The following is an 8,318-nucleotide window of genomic DNA, read 5'->3' as shown; positions in this document are numbered from 1 at the left end:
CGAACTATGAAGAAGCGATGGTGAGCCCAGATTCCACAAAGTGGCTTGAGGCCATGAAATCTAAGATGGGATCCATGTATGAGAACAAAGTATGGACTTTGGTTGACTTGCCCGATGATCGGCAAGCAATTGAGAATAAATGGATCTTCAAGAAAAAGACTGACGCTGACGGTAATATTATTGTCTATAAAGCTCGACTTGTCGCAAAAGGTTTTCGACAAGTTCAAGGGGTTGACTACGATGAGACCTTCTCACCCGTAGCGATGCTTAAATCCGTCAGAATCATGTTAGCAATTGCCGCATTTTATGATTATGAAATATGGAAGATGGATGTCAAAACTGCATTCCTGAATGGATTTCTGGAAGAAGAGTTGTATATGATGCAACCAGAAGGTTTTGTCGATCCAAAGGGAGCTAACAAAGTATGCAAACTCCAGCGATCCATTTATGGACTGGTGCAAGCATCTCGGAGTTGGAATAAACGCTTTGATAGTGTGATCAAAGCATTTGGTTTTATACAGACTTTTGGAGAAGCCTGTATTTACAAGAAAGTGAGTGGGAGCTCTGTAGCACTTCTGATATTATATGTGGATGACATATTGCTGATTGGAAATGATATAGAATTTCTGGATAGCATAAAGGGATACTTGAATAAAAGTTTTTCGATGAAAGACCTCGGGGAAGCTGCTTACATATTAGGCATAAAGATCTATAGAGATAGATCAAAACGCTTAATTGGACTTTCACAAAGCACATACCTTGACAAGATTTTGAAGAAGTTCAAAATGGATCAAGCAAAGAAAGAGTTCTTGCCTGTGTTACAAGGTGTGAAGTTGAGTCAGACTCAATGCCCGACCAATGCAGAAGATAGAGAGAAAATGAAAGATGTTCCCTATGCTTCAGCCATAGGCTCTATCATGTATGCAATGCTGTGTACCAGACCTGATGTGTGCCTTGCTATAAGTTTAGCAGGGAGGTACCAAAGTAATCCAGGAGTGGATCACTGGACAGCGGTCAAGAACATCCTGAAATACCTGAAAAGGACTAAGGATATGTTTCTCGTATATGGAGGTGACAAAGAGCTCACCGTAAGAGGTTACGTTGATGCAAGCTTTGACACTGATCCGGACGATTCTAAATCGCAAACCGGATACGTGTTTACTTTAAACGGTGGAGCTGTCAGTTGGTGCAGTTCTAAACAAAGCGTCGTAGCGGGATCTACATGTGAAGCGGAGTACATAGCTGCTTCGGAAGCAGCAAACGAAGGAGTTTGGATGAAGGAGTTCATATCCGATCTAGGTGTCATACCTAGTGCATCGGGTCCAATGAAAATCTTTTGTGACAATACTGGTGCAATTGCTTTGGCAAAGGAATCCAGATTTCACAAAAGGACCAAACACATCAAGAGATGCTTCAACTCCATCCGGGATTTAGTCCAGGTGGGAGACATAGAGATTTGCAAGATACATACGGATCTGAATGTTGCAGACCCGTTGACTAAGCCTCTTCCACGAGCAAAACATGATCATCACCAAAGCTCCATGGGTGTTAGAATCATTACTGTGTAATCTAGATTATTGACTCTAGTGCAAGTGGGAGACTAAAGGAAATATGCCCTAGAGGCAATAATAAAGTTATTATTTATTTCCTTATATCATGATAAATGTTTATTATTCATGCTAGAATTGTATTAACCGGAAACATAATACATGTGTGAATACATAGACCAACAGAGTGTCACTAGTATGCCTCTACTTGACTAGCTCGTTAATCAAAGATGGTTATGTTTCCTAACCATGAACAAAGAGTTGTTATTTGATTAACGAGGTCACATCATTAGTTGAATGATCTGATTGACATGACCCATTCCATTAGCTTAGCACCCGATCGTTTAGTATGTTGCTATTGCTTTCTTCATGACTTATACATGTTCCTATAACTATGAGATTATGCAACTCCCGTTTACCGGAGGAACACTTTGGGTACTACCAAACGTCACAACGTAACTGGGTGATTATAAAGGAGTACTACAGGTGTCTCCAATGGTAGATGTTGGGTTGGCGTATTTCGAGATTAGGGTTTGTCACTCCGATTGTCGGAGAGGTATCTCTGGGCCCTCTCGGTAATACACATCACATAAGCCTTGCAAGCATAATAACTAAGATGTTAGTTATGAGATGATGTATTACGGAACGAGTAAAGAGACTTACCAGTAACGAGATTGAACTAGGTATTGGATACCGACGATCGAATCTCGGGCAAGTAACATACCGATGACAAAGGGAACAATGTATGTTGTTATGTGGTCTGACCGATAAAGATCTTCGTAGAATATGTAGGAGCCAATATGGGCATCCAGGTCCCGCTATTGGTTATTGACCGGAGACATGCCTCGGTCATGTCTACATTGTTCTCGAACCGTAGGGTCCGCACGCTTAACGTTACGATGACAGTTATTATGAGTTTATGCATTTTGATGTACCGAAGGTTGTTCGGAGTCCCGGATGTGATCACGGACATGACGAGGAGTCTCGAAATGGTCGAGACGTAAAGATTGATATATTGGAAGCCTATGTTTGGACACCGGAAGTGTTCCGGCTGAAATCGGGATTTTACCGGAATACCGGGAGGGTTACCGGACCCCCCCCCCCGGAGGCTAATGGGCCTATTGGGCCTTAGTGGAAAAGAGAAAAGGGGCAGCCCACAGCTGGCCGCGCGCCCCCCCCCTTCCCCAAGTCCTAGTGGGACTAGGAGAAGGGGTCGGCCCCCCTCTCTCTCCTTTCCCCCTTGAGAGTCCTAGTTGGAATAGGATTAAGGGGGGGAGTCCTACTCCCGGTAGGAGTAGGACTCCTCCCGCGCACTCTCCCTAGCCGGCCGAACCCCCTCCCCCTGCTCCTTTATATACGGGGGCAGGGGGCACCCCATAGACACACAAGTTGATCATTGTTGATCGTTCCTTAGCCGTGTGCGGTGCCCCCTGCCACCAAATTCCACCTCGGTCATATCGTTGTAGAGCTTAGGCGAAGCCCTGCGTCGGTAGTACATCAAGATCGTCACCACGCCATTGTGCTGACGGAACTCTTCCTCGACGCTTTGCTGGATCGGAGCCCGAGGATCGTCATCGAGCTGAACGTGTGCTAAGAACTCGGAGGTGCCGGAGTAACGGTGCTTGGATCGGTCGGATCGGGAAGAAGACGTACGACTACTTCCTCTACGTTGTGAGATCGCTTCCGCAGTCGGTCTGCGTTGGTACGTAGACAATACTCTCCCCCTCGTTGCTATGCATCACCATGATCTTGCGTGTGCGTAGGAAAATTTTCGAAATTACTATGTTCCCCAACACCCAATACCAAGCTGGCTCCTCCTCACCGTCTCCTATGGGGACCAGGCCAGGGTAATAATGCCTGCAAAGACATCCAATGATGCTGCTTGGCTGGCATGGCACTTTTATGTCTTCTCCATCAACCACCAAGGCCCTGCACAATGAAAAGGCAATTAAGTTAGTATCTGCAAAAATCTTAAAAGTAAATACGCAAGTAAGAGGCCACACAAACACTTACCTCAGACCAGCTGGTTTGACAATGAGGCCCTTATGTGGATATGGTCGCGAAGGGAGTGTGGACACCCAACGCAACCAGATTTTGCTCTCCTTAGGAACCGGCCATTCCATCATCTCTGCTGATGTCTCCACCTCATACTCTCCCTCCTCTAACTCCTCCTCCACAACCGACTCCTCCTCCCTCTCCTCCCTCTCCTCCGACTCCTCCCTCTCATCCTCCTCCACAACTAGCTCCTCCCTCTCCTCCTCCGCTTCCTCCTCCAACTCCTCCTCGGAATGGACGGAGGGGATAGGGCTAGCAACACGGGATACAGTGGTACGACCACGTCGTCTACCTCGGGTACCATCCACCGTGGCTCGCTGTGTAGGTTTGGCCCTGCCTTCCTGTGTGGAAGTTGCTGCACCGGTGCCCTTCTTTATGACCCTCCTCACCTTGCCTAACCTTTCAATCACATTGCCAATGCTTGCAACTTTGATCCTTTTGTTGCATGGCATCTTTCAGTCACCTGCTATGAGAAAGAGTAGTTCAATTAGTTCATGTTGAAAACTTCATATGCAAAACTAAAGCAATTTAGAAATGGATGTTTAAAAGTTCATATGCAGAAGTAGAGCAATTCAGAAGTCTATGTTTAAAAGTTCATATGCTATCATAAAAAAATCATATGCATAAGTTCAAAATCATAGGGCGAGAACTTGGCAAGAAGCAAAAGTTCATAGTGCATAGAGTTGTCTTACAACTAGAAGTACATCAAGCAGGTAGACTCGACAAAGTTTACATTCAGGACTACAAGTTCATAGTACATAGACTTGGTTTTCATCCAAAAGTACATCATCACAATCGCACGCGTCTCATTGGTACAAGGTCATAGTACATAGAATTATTACAAGTTTCAAAAGTCATAGTCCTCGTCATTTGGATCATTAGTTAGCCCGAGAGTTTCATCATCACTGTCGCGCATGTCATCCCACCATTCTGGAGCATAGTCTGGAGGTGGACCATCTGGCTCATCGTCTTCACCTAGACGGGCTCGTTCAAGTAAATTCAGGTCCATCAGATCTTCAATGATTTCATCAGCGTCTGGCTCATCCCCTGCTTCCATGCCCTCATCTTCATCTTGCTCATCGTCTACCTCCATGTCATCGTCCTCAGTGGGCAAGTGAATACTAAATTCTCCTGTGAGCCCATCTTCCTGGTAGAACTCACCCTGATATGTGTTGGGGTTTATGCGTTGGTAATCTTCATCGGTTGGAGCAACTGGTTTACTATGTGTGGGTACATTGATCACAACATCCCAGCCCTTCAGGTTCTTCGCGGTTTGGCCAGCGTACGATAGATAGAACACCTGCTTGGCCTGGTTAGCCAAATTATAGACATCATCTCTGTCATACTTGTATGCTCGTTGAATATCGACCCACCCAATGTCTGGGTACTGCCTGATTCTGGTTGGGTCAAACCAATGGCATCTGAATACAACGGGGTTCACCCGGTCGCCCAAACCGTAATCCAACTCGACCATTTCCTCGATTCTTCCATAGTATTGAAGTCCATCTGTCCCTGGTGTTACGACCCCACTATTTATTGTCTTTTGACCGGGCCGATTTGTATCATAAGAATGGGTATGGAAGCGATACCCATTCACATCGTAAGCATTTAATTTCTTGGCAGAAGATGTGAAGCCTCTGGCAAAATCTTTCAAATCGGCTCTCATAGGGTCCCTTTTTGCCTACAAGTTTCATAAGAAAGGTTTGATGTGTGAGTTGGAAGTAAGACCAATTTGAAATGTCGACACTAAAAGAAAGTTGGACAGATTGCCATACTTTTGCCGTGAACCAAGGAATGAAGCCGCCATTTCCTTTACCGCCTCTTTTAAAGATACTTTCCCTCTCCTCCTCAGTAGGGGGCCTTTCTAGGTTCCAACATTCAAGTGTGAATTCGCTATAGTAGTGAGAAAAAAAGCTAAGTTAGTCACAAACTTAATTGTGATTATTTGCAAAAAATATAGGAGCACTTACTCGATGTACGGTTGTACTTCTGGCATGTTTGTCAACACATACGACATAATGATTGTCCACTCTGGATGTTTGATGTGCCTAGGCCTTCTGGCACTTGCTCTGCCACCTACCCCTGCGAAGATGCTAAGTGGGGGTAGATCATCCGGGGTGATGACATTGTAACGAAGGACTGGATTATGCTGAGTGGGAATATTGGGATCATAGTACTTTGTCGTGTTGTTTGACACCTCCTCGTTGAGGTAGGCCTCGACTATGGATGCTTCAATATGGCATTTATTCTTGCATTTGGCACGAAGATTCTTATTTTCCCTCTCAGGTGCATACATCCAACGGTACTGCACAGGCCCACCCAATTGTGCCTCAGACGGAATATGCAAGATCATATGTTGCATCGGATTAAAGAAGCTTGGTGGAAAGATCACCTCAAGCTTGCACACCAACTCTGGTGCCTGTTTCTCCAGCTTCTCAATAACTTTTGGGTCTAACTCTTTAGCACAAAGCTGACGGAAGAAATAGCTCAACTCCGCCAGCACTCGCCAAATCTCCTCGGAGACATAGCCTCGAATCATCACCGGCATTACTCGCTCAAGCCAGACATGATAGTCAGGGCTCTTGAGGCCCCCTATTCGCAATGTATTCATATTCACTCCCTTCATTATATTTCCTGCGTACCCATCAGAGAACCACAATTTGTCCAGGACCCACTGCATCATTACCTTCCTATGCTTCCTTACAGGGCAGAATGGGGCCGGTGGCTTGCGCCACCCTTTTCTTTTGGGTCCAGGTTCGATCATATTTAAACGTGGCCTATCACAGAGTTTCTCTTGATCAAGTCTGGCCTTGACGTTGTCTTTCGTCTTCTCAGTGTCGAAGATTGTGCCAAAAAGGGCCTCAGCGATATTCTTCTCAGTGTGCATTACATCAATGTTATGTGGAAGGAGGAGATCCTGAAAATAAGGGAGCCTCCACAAGCTTGGTATGTGAGTCCAGTTGTGTGTCTCTCCATATCCAACAAAACCTGACCCCGTAGCATTGGGCTGGAGACCATCTAACTGAGCCTTGATCATGTGACCGGTCATCACAGGTGGGGGTGGAGCATTGGTAACTTTACCTTTCTCAAAGTTTTTTTTGTCTTGTCTAAATGGATGATCAGGACGAAGGAACGGACGGTGCTTGTCAAAGCAGGTATACTTCCCACCTTTCTTCAGCCAATAGAACGTCAAATTCTGCATACACACCGGGTAAGGCCATTTCCCATGTACACACCAGCCGCAGAAAATCGCACGTGCCGGTAGGTCATGCAGGGATGTGAAGTACCAAACATACATATCGAAGTGCTTCTTTGTTAGGGCGTTGTATGTCCGTATCCCTTTATCCCAAGCGACCATCAAGTCATCCACAAGCGGCTCCAAGTACAGACTCATCTTCTTCCCCGGCACCTGGAGGGGGGTAACGGCCGCGTCGGGTCGACACGAAGGGAATCTTGCGGTGTGTTTGGCCCGGACCTTCTTCCGAAGTGTTCCTATGGGCTGACCTACCACAACCGGGTGGAGAGGTCCATTGGTCAAAGCCCGTCCGGTGAAAGTCAAAGGGTTAGATCTCCTAGTCAACTCCTGCAGGGTTTGGCAGGACGGGGGCCTTGGGGGGTAGCAATGCCACAGGAGCATCACGCGGGGCCCTCGTACATGCCTTAAGCTGTGGTGGCATGTCTGAAGAGATAGCACGCGGCTCCGGGGTGTGGCCCCCCTCACAGAAGACAATGACATGGTATAGTAAACGTTCTACGGTAACGGTGCGGCGTGAATATTATTGAATACTTTGAGCACGATAAAATCATGATTTTCTTACACGGCGTGGGAACATGTGATATAGGACGGATGGTAATTTTTCATAATTTTTGGTGATGTAGAAATATCTGAACACTTCCCTCTACGCGGGTTGCTTTTGCGTGTCTACGATTGTGGCCGGCGGCCTTCGGGGGCTAGCCAAGCCGCCAAATCTTGCGACGAGGCCTCTTACAGGTCTAGAAGTGTGGTGGCGGGTGCCAACACCCGGCACGCGTCTCCGAAGTGTGACCCCTTCACGGACGGCGCCGCCGCCGGCACATGGAGGGGGGAAACGCCCGTGTTGGGTCGACACTGAGGGAAACTTGCGGTGGGTTTGGCCTGGACCTTGTTCCAAAGTGTTCCTAGGAGCTGACCTACCACAACCGGGTGGAGAGGTCCATTGGTCAAAGCCCGTCCGATGAAAGTCAAAGGGTTAGTTCTCCTGGTCAACCGCTCAAGGGTTTGGCGGGACGGGTGCCTTGGGGGATAGCAATGCCACCGGAGCATAGCGCGGGGCCCTCGTACATGCCATAAGTTGTTGTGGTGGCATGTTTGAGGAGGCAGCACACGGCTCCGGGTGTGGCCCCCCTCACAGACAGCGATGACATGGTATAATAATCGTTCTGCGGTAACGGTGCGGCATGAATATTATTGAACACTCAGAGCACGATAAAATCATGATTTTCTTACACGGCGTGGGCACATGTGATATAGGACGTATGGTATTTTTTCATAATTTTTGGTGATGCAGAAGTATATGGACAATTCCCTCTATGCGGATTGATCTTCGCGTGTCTACGATTGTGACCTGCGGCTTCCGGGGGCTAGCCATGCCGCCAAATCCGCCAAATCTTGCGTTGGGGCCTCTTAGACGTCTAGTAGTGTGCTGGCGGGTATGCTAGGGTGTCGAAAGAGTCATG

This window comes from Triticum aestivum, chromosome 2A (genome assembly GCF_018294505.1).
Source record: "Triticum aestivum cultivar Chinese Spring chromosome 2A, IWGSC CS RefSeq v2.1, whole genome shotgun sequence".
Lineage (NCBI taxonomy): Eukaryota > Viridiplantae > Streptophyta > Magnoliopsida > Poales > Poaceae > Triticum > Triticum aestivum.
The sequence above is the reverse complement of the archived record's forward strand: the minus strand, read 5'-3'. Positions refer to the sequence as shown.